Raw genomic sequence first — 16,707 nt, 5'->3', positions numbered from 1 at the left:
CCCAGAGCAATAATTTTACAGACAATGAAAAGAAGGAGAGAGAAAATGCATGGTCAGAGTTTGTGAGGCTGGGATTGGAGTCTGGGCCTTTTCTACCTGGAAGCCCCCTTTACCCCCGGAACACTGCCCCCGCCCTTCCATCAGCCCAGGCAAAGCAACTTACTCATGTCGGGCCTATCTTGAGTGCCACGTGGCTGAACTAAAGAGCTCTTGGATGCAATCTGCATCTTCCTTAACAACAGAACACCGAAGTACGTGAGTGGGCAGCTTCTCCCAGCCTTCAGTGGGGGAAAGGCAGGAGACTTGAGGCCCCTGAAAAGGAAGCCGAGTGATTTTTGCTGGTGAGGCATTGTGGCAGGCCCTGGGACACAGAGGAACACAGCACAGTTTCAGTCTCATGTCGCTCCCATGTGGAAAGGCCATGTGTCCTACACACTAGAGAGGCCCTGGGACAAGCCCAGCTGTTAGTGGAGGAGTTTCAAAAAGAATGAGAACACAAACCTTGGGCTGAGAAGCCCTGGATGCTTCCAGAGGATGCTGGGTTGGCAAGCCTGCTGGCGGATAGGAGTTTGATCCTGAGGCTCAGAGAGCACGGCACACAAACCTGGAAGCTGGCAAGGTGTGTTTATGGGGTGGGCAGCAGCACCTTCTGCTGTCATAAAGTACCCAAGACTGTCATCTATTACATAATTACACATCTCAGAGCGGGGAGTCCAAGGTCTGGGACTAGCGTGGGGTGTGATGAGGATCTTGTTGTTCCGTCTTAGAAAATGTCTTTTTTGTGTCCCCCCTCCTCCCCACACACTTTATTTAAACATCATAGTTTACAAAGTTGTTCATGATAATTTGTTAGGCATTCAATATTCCAACCCCACCCCTCCACACCCCACCCCTGCTGTCAGCTTCCCTCCACCATTGTCTCCATTTCCCTCAAGCTTGTGTTCTTGCGGGACGGAAGGAATGAAGGAACTCTTTGGGGTCTCATCTCTAACGGCTTTGACTCCATTCAGCAGGGGCTTTAGTTTTATGAATGAACCATCTCCTCAAACCCCCTCCAATACCATTGCATTTGATTTAGTGAGGGACACGCCAATACTTAGACGACCATGAGAAGTTCACAAGCTTCTTCTGTAGGCGATCAGAGCTGAGGTCCTGAGTTCTCTGTTGGAGCTGCTGGGCTCTTTGGTGATAGCTGGACAGCAATGACAGGTAATTAGTAAATAAATGAGCATGACCGTGTTCCCATGCAACTTTATTTATACACACAGAAATTTGAATTTCATAGAATTTTTTGAGTGTCAAAATATTATTCTCCTCACGATGCTTTCCGGCCATTTAAAAAAATCAAAACCAGTCTCTGCTCCTAGAGCACAGAGGCATGTGGTGGGCTAGACTTGGCTGGCAGGCCACATTCAGATGTAGACGCAGGGTGAGAGATGGGCTGGAAGGGCAGGTTGGAGCCAGGTTACGGCGGGCATTAATGAGGAGTTTGTCTGTTTTCCAAACCCAAGTTGGCTGTAGGAATTTATGACATTCAGACATTCCGACAAAGCTGCTTCCTAGGTAAGTGGGTCCCCAGGGGAAGGGGCGCCATGATTTGGGATTATTTTGCCTTTTACTGAAAGTGGCAAGACAGAGGAAGGAAAGGTTTGCAGAATGAACCTGAGAGTCGGTTTTAGGCCCTTATGTTTATTTTTTTTGGGTGGTGCTTAGGGCCTCCTCCCGACTCGGTGCTTGGGGGTGGCTCCTGGCAGTGCTTGGAGGACTGTGTAGCTTTGAGAATCAACGCCAAGGGCTCCAGTATGCAGAGCCCGTGCACGGGCCCTTTGAACTATCTCCCCCAATCCAACTTCAGGCTTTTGAAAGTCTGATACTAAATATCAGTGAGCGAGATGTTAACCAGGTTATTAAGTCTTTGGGTCTGAAGTGGAGTGTTAAATAGGGCAATATATTTTTTAAGTTTTATATTTTTAAACATGGCAATATATTTAATTTTTTTAATCACTGTGAGATTAGTTATAAAGCTTTCATGATCGGGTTTCAGTCAAACAATGTTCTAACACCTATCCCTCCACCAGTGTACATCTCCCACCAGCAATATCCACCGTATTCCTCCTGCCAACCCCCTATCCCTTGGCAATATTATTTTAATGGACTGGGATAGATAGAGTGATAGTACAGTGGGTAGGATGCTTGCCTTGCACACAGCTGACTCTGTTGAATTCCCAACACTGCATATAGTACCTCAGCTAGGAGTGATCCCTGAGCACTGAGCCAGAAGTAAGCCCCAAGCACCTCTGGGTCTAACTTCCAAACAAATAAACAAATGAAAGGAAGCCATAACACCCCAACCAAATGTCCAGTGAGCTCAAAAACTCAAAGTGTTTGAGCACCATGATCAGGTGTGTCGCCCCTGGTCATGGCAACAAAAGCAAAGGGAGGGAAGAGAGAAAAAATATATAATTGAAAATTGAAGAAAAGAAAGACAAGTGTGGAGACTTCCCCAGGCTGCCGAGAACTCAGGAGAGTTTGCATGAGTGGGTGTTGGGGGGATCTGGTGACACGGTGTCTTGGCGACATGATGAGAGAGATCAATGAGGAGGTGGACGTGGAAATCAGAGAGAGCAAGGGTGGTGTCGATAAGCCTTCGGAGATATTCTCACCTTTGCAAAGCAAATGAAATGAAGCATTAGTCATGAGGGGAATTGCAATGGCTCTGAAGGTAGCCCCCTTCTGTTGAGGTCTACCCTGACCTGGGCCCCAGGTCCGACTCCATGGGTGCTGGCTGGAAAGAGACAGGTCTGCCTGAACTACTCCAATACTGTCGGTCTCCAGGTAGATGTAAATAATAAGTGGTGTTGGCAAGTGGGGTGTGGGGGCCACAAACACTGTGTTTGAGGATCTGAGAAAGCAGCCCTGGGTAGGTGCTGTCAGTCTGATGCTGGCAGATGAGGAACCTAGAGGAGGAGGCGTGCATGCAGGGGGAAGGGAAGTTTCTACCAGGCAGTTAAGAAACAGCAGGAGATGGACTGAAGAGAGAATAAGGGTTAAGGTGTTTGCCTTAAATGCAGCTGACCCCAGTTTGATTCTCCTGGACCACATATGAGTACAGCCAGGGGTCACTCCTAATAATAGGTCCAGGAATAGCCACTGGGCACTGCTGGCTGTAAGAAAGAAAGAATGAAAGAAAGAAATAATAAAAGAAAGAGAAAGAAAGAGAGAGAAGTAAGGGAGAGTAAGAGAGAATAAAAAAGGAAAGAAACAAAGAGAGAAACTAGGAGAGGAAGAAAGAGAAAGAAGGAGAGAAGGAAGGAGAGAAGAAAAGAGAAAGAAAAGAGAGAGGGAGATGGAGGGAAAAGGGAAGGGGACGGAGAGAAAGAGAGAGGAAGTGAAAGAGAGAGAGAGACAGAGACAGAGACAGGGAGAAAAGGACCAGGCTGTGGCTCAAGTCAGAGAATGCATGCCATGTGTGAACCCCAAGTTCAACCCCTCATCTTGTGTGACCCCTGCAATAATAACAAAAGAAAAGTAAGGAGGCTTTGGGAGAACTGCAAGTGACTGATGTGGCATGCTGGGAGGTCGTAATAAGGGGACACAGGGAGTGATGGGGTACCGGGAGTGAGAGCACACTTGGAGCATTGGCTACAATAGAATATTTAAGTTTGCAAAAGTGAGAATAAAAGGAAAACAGACAAAACATTGATGTGACTCGCCACGTGCCAGGCACTGAGCTGGCTGCCTTTTATACTTATCTTGAATGTGAGATTTTCCAGTATTAGACAGACCAAAGGTCAAATCCTGACTGTGCAAGGTATAAGAGCTGTGTGGCCTTGTCCTGTCCTGTCTCCTGGCAACCTCAGCTCCATCTGTAGCCTGGAGATGGTGCTTCTCTTCGAGGGTTATTACAAGGCTTCGGTGAGATCATAAGGGATGGGGAGGGGGCAGAAATAAATCACTTGCATTCCGCCAACCCAGAACCAATGGGAGAGATCCCTGAGCACAGAACCAGAGGTTCTAAGCACAGCTGGGGGTGGCCCAAGTTCCTGCCCTTCCACCATCAAAAAAACAAACAAACAGCAACAACAAAAAAACCCAAACAAAACAACCCAACAAAGACCTGGTTGGAAATGGTGAGAAGGATGGATGCAGAGGGTTCTAGGGGAATGAGTTGGGGGGCGGGCGCAGGGGCTACTTTTTTAAATGAGGGGAGCAGAGCAAAGGACGTGGGCCAAGGGTGGCAGAGCCCCTCACTAAGACAAAGGGAAAGCATGGCCTAGGGAGACTGTCTTTAAAGCTGGACAAATTGAGTTAGAGAACGCTGCAGAATACCAGATGGGGTGGGCCCGGGGAGCGGGGCTGTCTGCATGCAGGTGAGCGGCTGGCTCCCGGGGAGGGTCTGCCAAGGGCCAGATGGCAGGTGAGCAGCGGGGACCCCGGAGGGTTTTTAGACCAAGTGGGAATAAACCGAGACTGAGTTCACCCAGAACTCGATAGTTCATCAGACTCGGGACGGGCTGTGGCTCGGGGATCCTGCGTCCGGTGTCTCAGCCCTGTTGAGGGCGAGGTTCCTTGGCTGCAGAGGGGGAGCAGGAGTGAAAGCTGCCTCCTGAGGGAGCTGCCAACTTATAAATACAGGATAATGAGATTAGCCACCCCTCCTCCACCCCATGGCCTGGTCTTTGCAGTAGGGGGCACAGCCCAATCCAAGTGCCAGAGGGTTTCGAGGGGAGAGATCTGGAGAAGATAAGAGACTTCTGGGGTGATGGGGAAGTGGCCTCTGTTGTGCTTTTGTCCATTTGTTCACTCTGAGCTGGATGCCAACAGCAACGTCTCACAGGGGCCCTGGAAAAGCCCCATTTTACAGATGGGCAGTAAGAAGGGTTGTACTGTGCGTCCAAACAACCAGAGTGAAACTGAACCCCAGGTCCCTGTGTCTAGTTGTGTACAGGCTTCCCCTGACCACCACACAGTCAGGGTCCGAGGTCGACTTGGGGCGGGGCTGGGCACAGCGCTTGCACTTGAGGTTCAAGTTGCTAGTTTTGCGGCATGTCAAATTACTGCCCAAGTCCCTGAGAACAAACTGAGTTAACACCCCATTAAATACAATGGACTTCCAGCGCGCGTGCCACACGTGCCTGGACTGAAACTAGCTGGTGCCAGGCCCGGAGGAAGATGCACTGCGCGCGCGCGCCCGCGCCGTCTTCCTGCCTCCGAAACGCACGCGGCAGTGCGGGAGGAGCACCAGCAGCAGCCCTGGAGCTCCGCGGCTGAGGAGCCCCGTAATGAAGTCTTTCTGGAAGGTAGGGAAGGGCTGTGTGCCGGCTGCTATTTTTAGACATGCTGGAGCTGCACAAGCCTTCCTGGCCCTGCACTTTCTCCCGCAGCGAGGGGCCCTGGGGGAACGCAGCCAGGAATTTAGATGCTATTTATTGTATTTCCTTTTATCAGTCAAATGATTTTCCTATTTCCCACATAGATAAAGATCTTCCGCTCACAGCTCCAGCTTGTTGACCTTGTCAGGAAGCTGTGTGGTCTGGAAATTGGTCCCTGAGAGAGGAGGGCAAGGATGGGTGGGTGGGGAGGTGGGGTGGGCGGGGCGGGGAGTGCTTCTTCCAGCAGGGAGAAGATGGGCTTTAAAAAAAATGAAATAAGAAGCCTTTCCTTTCCACTCTAACAAAACTGATTATGTTGTGCTTTTTATTTTTTTAAACTGCAAGGTTGTGTAATCAGCTCCCAGTTCTCCCCACCCCTACTTGAGTATGTTTCAACCACCCCATCATACACACCTAAACATGTGTGTACACACATGCACACAGCACACATGCACACACACACATGTGCACGTGTATGTGTGCATGCACGCGCACACACACACACACACACACACACACACACACACTTGCTCACTTCCCTCTCTTTCGGCAGTCACCCCACCCTGGCCCTGGCCCTGGCCCAGCCGAGCTGCTGTCTTGGCAGGCAGAGGGACCTGGGGGCGGCAGCTTGGTCTCAGCATGTAAGCTGAGCTGTTCTCCATGGTGCCAGCTCTCGACGCCCCTTGGAGATGCCAGTGTGCCCCCATGGAAGCAACTTTCCTTTGCAGCCAGCAAGGCCTTGAGAAGCATGTTCCCAGGTCAGTCAAGGGGGTGGTAGCAGGATGGCTCATGGGCGGGTACTCTCTTGTGTGGGGGGGGGGCTGAGGTTGGGGAGGGAGCATTGTTCTGGGGTCTTTGGCTTCTCGCCTGGGCCTGTGGGCCAGGTTCATGGTCAGGAGATCTTGCAGCTGATCCTCACCTTCTCATAATGGACCCGGAGTTTGATTATAAATCCTCTTCGTATGCTGGCTTGTTCTCAACCACAAAGCACTGAGAGAGCGAGGGGGCTACCTCCTGCAGACTCAACATTTGAAGAGCAGGAGTCCACGCCCCCTCCTCCCTGCAGGCATCTGCAGAGCTGCCTGCACCACCCCTGCCCGGCCCGGCCCCCCCTCCCCCCCGCCCCACCGGCCGGGACAGCAGAGGGCACGAGCTCTCCTGACAGCTGTGTCCCCGGCACTCGCCCACACATCTGGAAACTAGCTTCAGCTCTGTGCGATCCTGGAGGAAGGTCTGTCTGCAAGAGACACTGGCACCCGAGTGTGCACACGCCGGCCAGAATTCCACGCTCCCTTGCACCCCGTTGGCCCCTCCAGAGCACTTGTGGAATGTGGGGAATTTGCCTGGCCCAGGCAGCCAGCACAACTTGAGTCCTGGGCTTGGTCTGGCCTGGGTGGAATGCTTGGAGGGGCCACCTCGGGTCCGACCACCTTTGCCCTTCCCTCCCATGTCGAGGATGGAAAAGAAAATAGAAAGGCCGGACCTCCCAGAACTTCCCGCCTCCCTGGCGGGCAGAAAGCTAAAAGTGTTTGGCTCTGCCCTTCCGGCCCTCCTGAAGAGACTAAAATGCCCACGTTCCCAAATCCTTCTCAGGGAAACAAATCGCTCACTATGGGAGCATCTTCTAGAATTCCCAGTGCTTCAAATGCCAAAGCGATCTGCAGAGAAGGAAGTTGGGCGAGGAACAAGGGGCTGGAGCGGGACGAGGCCTGGCTGCTATTCTTGATTGCTCCTTAGATGTCCCAGAGCCACATGCATTTAAATGTCCACATTTCCCCGCAGAAACCGGCAATCTGTACTTCCCTTGGCCAAACAATGCATCAGTTGTACACAGTGCGGGAGAAATATGTTCTATTCTTTTATGAACAGAATGTTAACACCACCTAGAATCAATATTTGAATCTGAGAACACGATGAGCGGGTTTGTTGTATGTTTCTGCCGGTTTAGGGAGAGGAAGTTTGGAGGAAGCAGGAGATGCCTGACCAGGATCCTGCATCCAGAAAGGCAGGGCGGGGGGTGGGGACGTGGGGCGGGGGGGGGGGGCAAAATGTGTGGGCTGGGGCCTCACCAGGGTGTGGGCCTGGGAGAGTGGGGGCAGCTTGTTTTCTTCCTGCTCTGGCCCCTCGGCCTCCTAGCAGCAGGACTAGATCTGCAGACTGGTCAGAGAGAGCTGCCAGGGCAGTGGGGGGCGGGGTGTGTGTGTTCCCGGTCACATCCTGCATCTGGCACTGGCTCCTGTTTATGACAGAGGGAGCTGTGACAAACACACAAAACTCTCAGGTGAGAAACTTTGGGGGACTGGAGACAGGAAGGGCTCTCGGCTCATGCACAGTGGGGAGGGGGTATGTGGGGGGGTCAGACTGGCCTCAGCTGAGAGTGACAGGGGTAGTGACAGAAGCTGGGGGTCTTCTGCCCTTGCAAGTTGTCCTCCTGAGGCATTAGGGATGGGCCCCCAAGCACCTTAGACCAGTCGGTTTCTTAACACTGCTTTTTTTTTTTCCTTCTGAAAAATTTGACTGCCTTTCTGTTGCCTTGCATGTGGCAAACTTGGATTCAACCTCCCTCTGCACCCCATAAGTTCCCCCAGTACCACCAGGGATTATCTCTGAGCACAGAGACAGAAGTAAGCCTTGAGCATCAGAGGGTGTGGTCCTCCCTCAAAAATTTAAAAAAAAAAAAAAAGGATTGCCTTTACTGACTCTGGAGTCAGTGACTTGCTCTTTGGATGTAAATTCTGATATATATATATATATATATATATATATATATATATATATATATATATATATATATATATAAACCAAACACAAACTGATCTGAGAGATCGTAAGGGTCAAGGCACTGACCTTGCATGCCAGTGACCCAGGTTTCACCCCAGCACCACATATGGTCCCTCAAGTCCCACCAGGAGTGATCCCTGAGTGCCGAGGCAGGAGTAAGTCCTGAACACTGCTGGGTATGGCCCCCAGCCCTCCTTCCACTCATATCAAAACATGAAGATAAACCTTTTCCTTTTCCTTAGAAGATTTCAGTTTGCCTGCACCCTGGTGTCTGAACCCATCCGCTGCTCTGACCCCCCCACCCCCTAATCCCCTCATCCTCACACAAAATAAGTCTTCTTTGTTCAGTGGCTGAGTTGGGGTCTCATCTCCTGAACACGGGGGCTTCTACTTTCAGATTCAGTGCTGAAGGTTACCTGTTCCAGTTCTTGTTTCTCACATTATGTGCCTGGAAATCATTATGGCATAACTGTCAGAAAAGTCTTTTCTTCTCTAATAGGCGCCATCATTAGAAAAATCCGTTGGCTTATATATAAGATTGAGATGTAATTAATCTTCCCTCATTTAGCTGCAGTCGCATTTTCAGGCTCCAGGGTGTTTGTTGTTGGGGTTGCACAATCCCAACGTATAATTTTTTATCATCAATAGCTCTTTCCCTGTTTTTTTTTTTCCCCAGCATGTTTAATTGTTACAGAGCTCTCTTTTTCTGTCCTATTTAATTTTCATCCAGTTCTAAGAAACAATCAGTAAATATCCCAATCCTATTTGCTATCAAATCTGGCATGATAAATGTGTTATTTCTCTGCCAGCCACTGGGGTGTTTAGCAGCTTCCCTGTAGACGCAAAGATCCCCCTGCAGAAATCCCATGCGAGACACCTATGTAAGCTGCATGCTTTGCACAGCTTCAAGACTGTACCCGAGAGGAGCCAACAGGAAAGCTGTCCTTTGGTCCAGATGCTATTCTGGAGTCAACACGAGAATCAAAGAACAGTCCGTGCTGGGGGTTCTTTGATTCGAGAAGCCTTGAATGTGGGGTGGTGGAGGTGGGTGGGGTGTGGCTTTTTACCTGCAGAGCTGAGCAGGAACCTATGAGGAAAGAACTTTAGTTAATGTCACTCCCATGTCACCCCTTGTTGTTTAGCTTTAATATTATCAATAGGGTCAGTGAGACAGCTCAAAGGGCTGGAGCAAATGCATTGCATATTGGAGGCCCCAGTTCTGTTCTGGTACGATGAGGTCCCTGAGTGTCACGGAGAGTGACTCCCATGGTCTGAGCATCACTGGGAGTTGTCCCTGAGCGACACCCCCCTAGCACTGCCAGGTGTGTCCTCCCCCACCCACACCAAAACAATCAACAAGACCAAAACAATCACACTGTCAATAGAGATGCTCTCTGACCAGCAGCCATGAATCTCGAAGAACTTGTCCAGGGCCTGATTTCCAACGTCTCTGCTGCGTCTCCAGGCTTCTGCTGCAGCGAATGTGCCGAGAGTTCTGGGAACCCCATGAGAACCTGGCATTCGGAAGCTGCTGCTGTCCCTCCTGCCCAACTCACTCCTGGGGCTCATCCAGTGGCCACTTTGTTCTGTTCCACTCTTCTCCCCTTCAGTCTACTCTGCTCTAGCCTCAGTCCCAGCTCCCCCATCTCTGCGGGGAGGACTAACAGCCACAACTTACCCATTTCCATGCTCAGAAGTCTTCCTTTCCTAGGGCAGGCAGGAGACTTTGAAAACCACGTCATGGGTGGAATCACACGTGTCCTTGATCCTGTCTCTGATTCCAAAGTCCCTGGGATGACTCCATGTCCCCCGGGCCAGCCTCCTCTCTGCTCTGGCCTCTCTGTCCACCTCTCCCAACTCTGCACCCCTGCCTCTCATGGCTTCTCCAAGACCTTCCGGGTTCTGTTTTGACCCTTTAAATCCTTAATTTTCAAGTCTCACCTTAAGGGTTCCTTCCTTGGAGAGGCTTCTGGACACTCGCCTGTCTCTGCAGCCGAAGGGCAGTGCTCCATGTACTTAGCTTTGTTTAATCAAGTCTCCTTGACTCGAGAATCAGCCCCATGAAAGCAAGGCCATGGTCATTTTGCTGCTTCTTGATGCTGGTCACGCAGGAGCCAGACTAGACTGCCATGGGAACAGCCATTGAAAGGGTTTTGCAGCCTCCCTGGTGGAGCGGTGTGGCCAGATGAGATTGTCTGACCTGGAATGTAACCCAAGATTCTGCCTTGAGGATTGAAAAGCCCGATTCCCCAGTGCTTCTCTGATTGGCCTATCTGCCACGCCCTCCCTCCTCCCCCCCCCATGATCTTCTTTCGTCCTGAATTTCCTAACAGGCTTCTTTTTCTAAAAAAATATTTTCCCCTTTTTGGGTCACACCCAGAGATGCTCAGGGGCTACTTCTGGCTCTGTGCTCAGGAATTACTCTTGGCAGTGCTTGGGGGACCATATGGGATGCTGGGAATCGAACCTGGGTCAGCTGCGTGTAAGGCAAATGCCTTACCTGCTATGCTGTTGCTCCAGCCCCTTTCTAAAAAATTTTTAACCTTTTTTCTTTCATTGTTTGGGGGACACAACTGGTGGTACTCAGACTTACTGCTGCCTCTGTGCTCAGGAACTCTCTCCTGGCAGGGCTTAGAGGACTGTATAGGATGCTAGGGATTGAACCTGAGTCAGCTATGGACGAAGCAAGTCCCCTCCCCACTGCAGATTTCTCCAGCCCTCCAGACAGCCTATCTACACACGTCTTGAATTCAGGTATCCTGTAAAGACTAAAGACCACAGACAATGTCAATGGTGCTTGGCATAGCTTAAGAATTTCAGGCTGGAGAGATAGTATAGATGGCAAGGGGCCTGCCTTGCACTTGGTCAACCCAACTTTCATCTCCCATACCTATAGGAGTGACCCCGGAGTACCTTGGGTATATTCCAAAGACACACCCTTCCATTCTCGTCAGAAAAAATAAAGAATGTCTGGTCAAGTTTTCTTTCACCTCCCATTATGGCCTCCCCACAACAGTGGACTAAATATAACTCCCTTAGTGTGGCATTCAAGGCCCATTCAGAATTAATTTCCTACCCGGATGACTCTATTCTTTATCACTGCCCTGAAGACAGCCTGCATGCCAGGTCACTGAATAACTTCAGGGCACCGGAAATGCGCTCATGTCTCCGATTCAACATCCAGCTTCTCTTGAGAATGATCTCCTTTTAAAGGTCTGGCACTAAATATTATTCTTGAACATCATCCTTCCCTCCTTCAAGAGCTCCTTCTATATTCTTCCTTGGTATTTTCCAGAACACCTTGCTTGCAGCTGTCTGCTAATTTGTCAGATCCTATTACTGTTCCCTTTATGTCTATTGTTGGTTATTTTGTGAGTTTCTTGAGGAGAGGAATATTTCCTACTTTATAATCCAAATACACAGTACTGGACAGTGTTTGAATAAGTGGCTAGTTCTAAAGTACTCCTTCTCTGGTGGGAATGAGCATAATTCAATGACGACTGTAACCATTTGTCCTTTAAAAAGCAGAATATGGATGGGAGAGATAGTCCAGTGGGTAGAGCACTTGCTTTGCACTCAGGTGGCCTGGGTTCCATTGCCAGCACCACAAATGGTCCCCCCAAACCCCACCAGGAGTGATTCCTGCATTCAGAGCCAGGAGTGAGCCCTGAGCACAGTTGGGTGTGGCTCACAAAGCAAACCATAACAAGACAAAACCCAGAATTTCCTTTGATAAATCTAACACATTAAAAAAAACAAACCAAGAAAAAGACAAGGTATGATACACCACTGCCTGGACAAAGCTGCCTTCAACATTTCTCTCCTCAAGACAGTTGGAGCTCCCCTGGCAGGAGCCCTGGTCTCTGCCTGGACACCTTTTGGCTCTCCTGCTGATGTCTTCTCACATTTCACTTCTCTGAATGATGCCAAGTGCATTTTTGGCCACTCTCTTCCCAGCAGACGCTTTCCATTACTTGTCTGGGATTTTCTAGCCATCAGAAACTGGTTTGATTTTTCTCTCTTAGAACACTCAGTTGCCTTTTCACCAATCTAAAACAAATGCAGATGCAAGGTTTTTAGAATTTTTGTTTCCAAAGGAGCTTGAAGAATTAAAAAGGAGCCCGTTCCTTAATTTCACAGTTCAGTGAACAGCTTGAGTAACTGGATCTGTGTGCGTGTATATGTACATCCACGAACAGAGGGTGGAAGGAATTTAGCAAACATTGACCTGAAGTAAGCAGCTCAAGAAACTACAGAATTTATGATCTGAAATGGAGAGAGAGAGAGAGAGAGAGAGAGAGAGAGAGAGAGAGAGAGAGAGAGAGAGAGAGAGAGAGAGAGAGAGAGAGAGAGAATCTTACCCAGGGATTAATCTGCTAGCTGAATTTCAAATTTAGCAAGTTCAGTACAGAAATCTTGTTTTTTTTTTTTTTTTTTGGCGGGGGGTGTGTTTCCATCCTTACCCTAATGTGCTCAGAGGTCACTCCTGGCATCTGGCAGTGCTCAGAGGACCATGGTGCTGGGGATTGAACCTGGGCTTTCAAAATGCAAAGCATGTGCTCAGCCTTTTAAACTATCTCTCCAGACCCCCCAAAAGAATTTTTGTATTTTCTTCTAGGATGCTTCCTCCTTAAGTTCACATCATCTCAGACAATGCACCTCTGTGCCTTACCCAGTGGTTCAGGTCAGAAATCCGGGGAGTCCCAGTGAACTAGAGAGATAGTACAGTGGATAGGGGCTGGCTTTGCACAAGGTTAGTGGAGGTTCGATCCCAGTACCATGTATGGTCTCCTGAGCCCCACTAGGAGTGAATCTGCTCTTCCTGATGACTGTGACTGTGCACTGCTGGATATAGCTCCAAACAAGCAAATAGCAAATAACAATAGCAGAAATCCTAGGAGTCTTTTGATTTTTTTCTTTCCCTAAACCCAACCCTCAGCCACTTCTCTTTATTGTGCTGCCAAAGTCCATCTGCTCCCTTTGGCCCCCGCTGCCTCCGGCCCAGGTCAGCCTGCTCTTGCCTCCTTCCTGCTCAATGCAAAGCAGACAGGGTGATTTTAAAAAAAATCTATAAATCAGCTTTATAATTTTGTGGAATTTCAGGAGTTTAGCTTTAATCATCTATATGTGTGTAGGCGTCACCGCCTCCACCATAAATTAAAAAAAAATAGATCTCTCTCATATGTGGGATACAAAGAAACAGTCAGGGAACAACAAATGGCCAAAGGCATCGGGATGAGGATTTTGTCTGTAAAACTGAGATCAACATGGGAAGGGGTGATTGCTGGGTGGGATCCTTGGCACACCAAAGCTGGCACTCTTGTGGTGGGCGTGGTGTTGGAATGATAGATGTATGAGAAGCAGAACAGTGTTGTAAATCCAAGTACTTCAATAAAATTTATATATGTGTGTGTGTGTGTGTGTGTGTGTGTGTGCCCAGGTGCGTGTGCGCATGCGCACGCACACACACACATATCCACACACATATCAGGGGCTGGATCGATAGTATAGTGGGTAGGGTGCTTACCTTACATACAGCTGATCTGGGTTCAGTTCCCAGTGCCATATATGGTGCCCTGAGCCCCACGAGGAGTGATCCCTGAGTGTAGAGTCAGGAGTAAGCCCAGAGTACAGTCAGGTGTGGCCCCCAAGTGAACACACAAAACCCAAAGCAGGGGTAAAGCAGGGGCCCTAGATGTGCCTCGCTGGTGAGGCCCTCCCCTACACCTCGGGCACCACTCGCATTGTCTCTGCTCTGTGGGGTCTGGCCAACCAGCACTCGATCTTCAGTGGCTGGAAACCAAATGTGTGGGCAAACACCAGACTATGACATTCGGACAACCAAGGACGGCAACTACGGATGGAAGGGACGGGGGACGCATCCAAATTTATCTTGTTCTCACTTGTGCAGAGCACTTTCCCCCTGCACATCTAAGACTGCTGCCCTCCATCCCACACCCCCACTGCTCTTCCTGATGACTGTGAAGGCTCATTTGCTTGGCTCCAGTCTCAGTAGCTTTTTCCTTTTCCTGGAAATTCTTGCTCTCTGCCTCAGGACTATGGCCTCCACCCACAGGGCTTGTTTCTTTGATTAGTGATTTTTATTTATTTATTTATTTATTTTTTTTTTGAGGGGGGAAGGGAAGGGTCCCCCGGCTCAGGGCTTACTCCTGGCTCTTCTCAGAACTCATTCCTGGCAGTGCTCAGGGGTTCAAAGCTGTGGTGCCAGCTTTGGAACTGGGTTGGGATGCTGCAAGGTGCCATCTCTCTGGCCCTGCTTTTGTTTTGGGCTGGGGTCCTCTTCAGCAATGATAAGGGCCACCAGAGCTCTATTTGGTGGTGCTTGGGAGGCCGTGTGGTGCCAACAATTGAAGCTGGGGTCCTCTGCACGCCAGGCATGTGTGCCTGCCTTTTGACCTATTTCCCCTGACCCTCAGTCCAATTTCTAAAAATTTCATTTACATCTCAGATAAAGTCTAATCCTTGGAGACTCGGACCAACCTCACATTGGAAACTCTTGCAAAAATGAAAAGCCATTTCATCAGGTGAGATTCAAGCATCCCGTTTACTTTCCAAAACGTGTGAGCCTCTCCTGTTATTTTCTAGGCTAAAGAGAACTTCGGTTTCTACCTCTAAAAAAAAAAAAATAAATAAAAAATTTCCTGTAGGTACATATTCCCACAAAAACGAAACAGATTTCTGGATCAGTGGCTGTAGGTGAACACTTTCACCTGTTCCTCTCTCAATCCTGAACCCTTTTATGAATGAGCACATGAGCTAGTGTTTATTTTCATAGATAATGAAAAGCCTATTTCCCAGTGTGCTATTTGTCACCAGGTAAATAAATATAACAAAGAAAAAGTCCCGAACTCTTGGATGCAAGGCAGGAAATTCTTTCAGAGGGCAGGAAGTAGCTATGTACTTTTTCACCGAGCAGTGTGCTTCACTTCCCCACCCTTAGGGAAGACTGTGGTGCTGCTGCTTTAATTCAGCAGATGCTGAGCAGTGAGGGAAAAGAAACAAACAACTGTGGGAAATATTACCACCTGTTTATGTTGACTCTTACTAAACAACACTGGCCACCAGCTGTTGAGGGGCCAGGGAGAAGCGAAGGTGGGAACAGGAAATGCTAACTCAGACTAAAACTAGTTTTCAGCTCTCTGGCGGTTTGGGCTGATAACTGTGCCCAGGAAGATCAAGGTCATATTCAGATGGTCAAACATAACGGCAAGAGGGTGCACTCTGCTTACCACTGTATATGGGCTGGCTTTAGTTATCTCATGGAACCACACACGTGAGCCATGAAATTAATTAGCTACCTACCACATCTTCCTCTTACAAAAGCATGTTTTTTTTGGGGGGCCTGTTCAGGAGGAGAGGTCACTGCTGAACTTCCCTTGTCACCCGACTGGAAATGTGGTTTCCACAAAAACATTTTTTAAAGGGTACTGACTCCAGCTGTCTTTACTCATTTTATGCCTGCCCTCTTCAAACTGTCAGGAATTTCAAAGGATGGCTAATGGTCAAATGGTTATTTTGGACCCCGAGGTGACCTTGAGAAAGGACTTGTGTAATGGCAGACGGAGCCCCTGTAGTGACTTGGTTTGCCAACCCTTACAATGCTTTCTACAAAGAGACACTTTCTGTTTCAGCTTTTGATTTGGGTTGCTGTTAAATGCAGTCAGGTCCAGTCCTGAGTCACCTCAGTAATTCTTGGCATTCCTGGAGCAGCCTTCAGGGTTTCCAAAGCAAGGTCAGCTCTGTGACTCCATTCTTTCTAATAGCAGTGTGAGAGAGCTGAGGCATGTGTAATGTCAAAAGAGGACCTGGAGCTGAAACAGTCTTGCCCAATGCCACAGCAGACTGCTTAGAGAGCAGCAGGCTTCGGAAGCTGGGTTACCTTACTCCTAAGACTTTAAAAGCATGGGAGGTGCTGGAGTGATAGTACAGCAGGTAGGGCACTGGCCTTGCATGTGGCTGACCTAGATTTGGTCCCCAGCACCCCATATGGGCCCTTGAGCCACGAGAAATGATCTCTGAGCACAGAGCCAGGAGCAAGCCCTGAGCATTGCTGAATGTGACCTCCCCCACCCCAAATAAAACAAAAAAGCCCGGGAGAGATGCTGAGGAGAGAGTTCAATATCCTGGAGCATATACTATCCTCGCAGGAGCCCCAGGGTGGATCCCCATGCACCTTGCGGTATTCTGAGCACTGCTGGCCAAGTCCTTAGCCATAAGCTGGAAGTGGCCCCTAAATCCTGCTGGGTGCAGCCCCCAAACAAAACACAACAGCAAGGTAAATTAGGTCACAAACTTCCTTTAAAAATGATATCGACTGTTAAATCTTATTATTTTTAAGCAAGCACTTAAGGAAAATCTGTCTCTCCTGTCAAAAGACTGAAGACTTGGTTCCAGATCTCTGAAGTTGCTGATTTGAAACACAATGGACTTTCACACTGTCTCCAGAACCGCTGTGTGCTGCTAACTGGGCTACAACTCACTGCACTATCATAGAGAGCTGAATTATCAGATTAAGACATTTTGGATACAAAGC

At 49.1% G+C, this 16,707-nt stretch overlaps 1 long non-coding RNA gene across 1 annotated transcript; it reads left to right on the top strand.

Moving 5' to 3' along the window:
- Positions 1-5,179: 5,179 nt before the first annotated feature.
- On the top strand, positions 5,180-16,680 carry LOC129403397 (uncharacterized). Its single transcript, XR_008629177.1, has 4 exons — positions 5,180-5,300; positions 5,926-6,130; positions 14,623-14,698; positions 16,513-16,680. It is a non-coding gene; the product is annotated as an uncharacterized LOC129403397 (long non-coding RNA).
- The last annotated feature ends 27 nt before the right edge of the window (positions 16,681-16,707 follow it).

Source organism: Sorex araneus, chromosome 3 (genome assembly GCF_027595985.1).
Source record: "Sorex araneus isolate mSorAra2 chromosome 3, mSorAra2.pri, whole genome shotgun sequence".
Lineage (NCBI taxonomy): Eukaryota > Metazoa > Chordata > Mammalia > Eulipotyphla > Soricidae > Sorex > Sorex araneus.
This window is presented reverse-complemented; position numbering and strand designations above follow the sequence as displayed.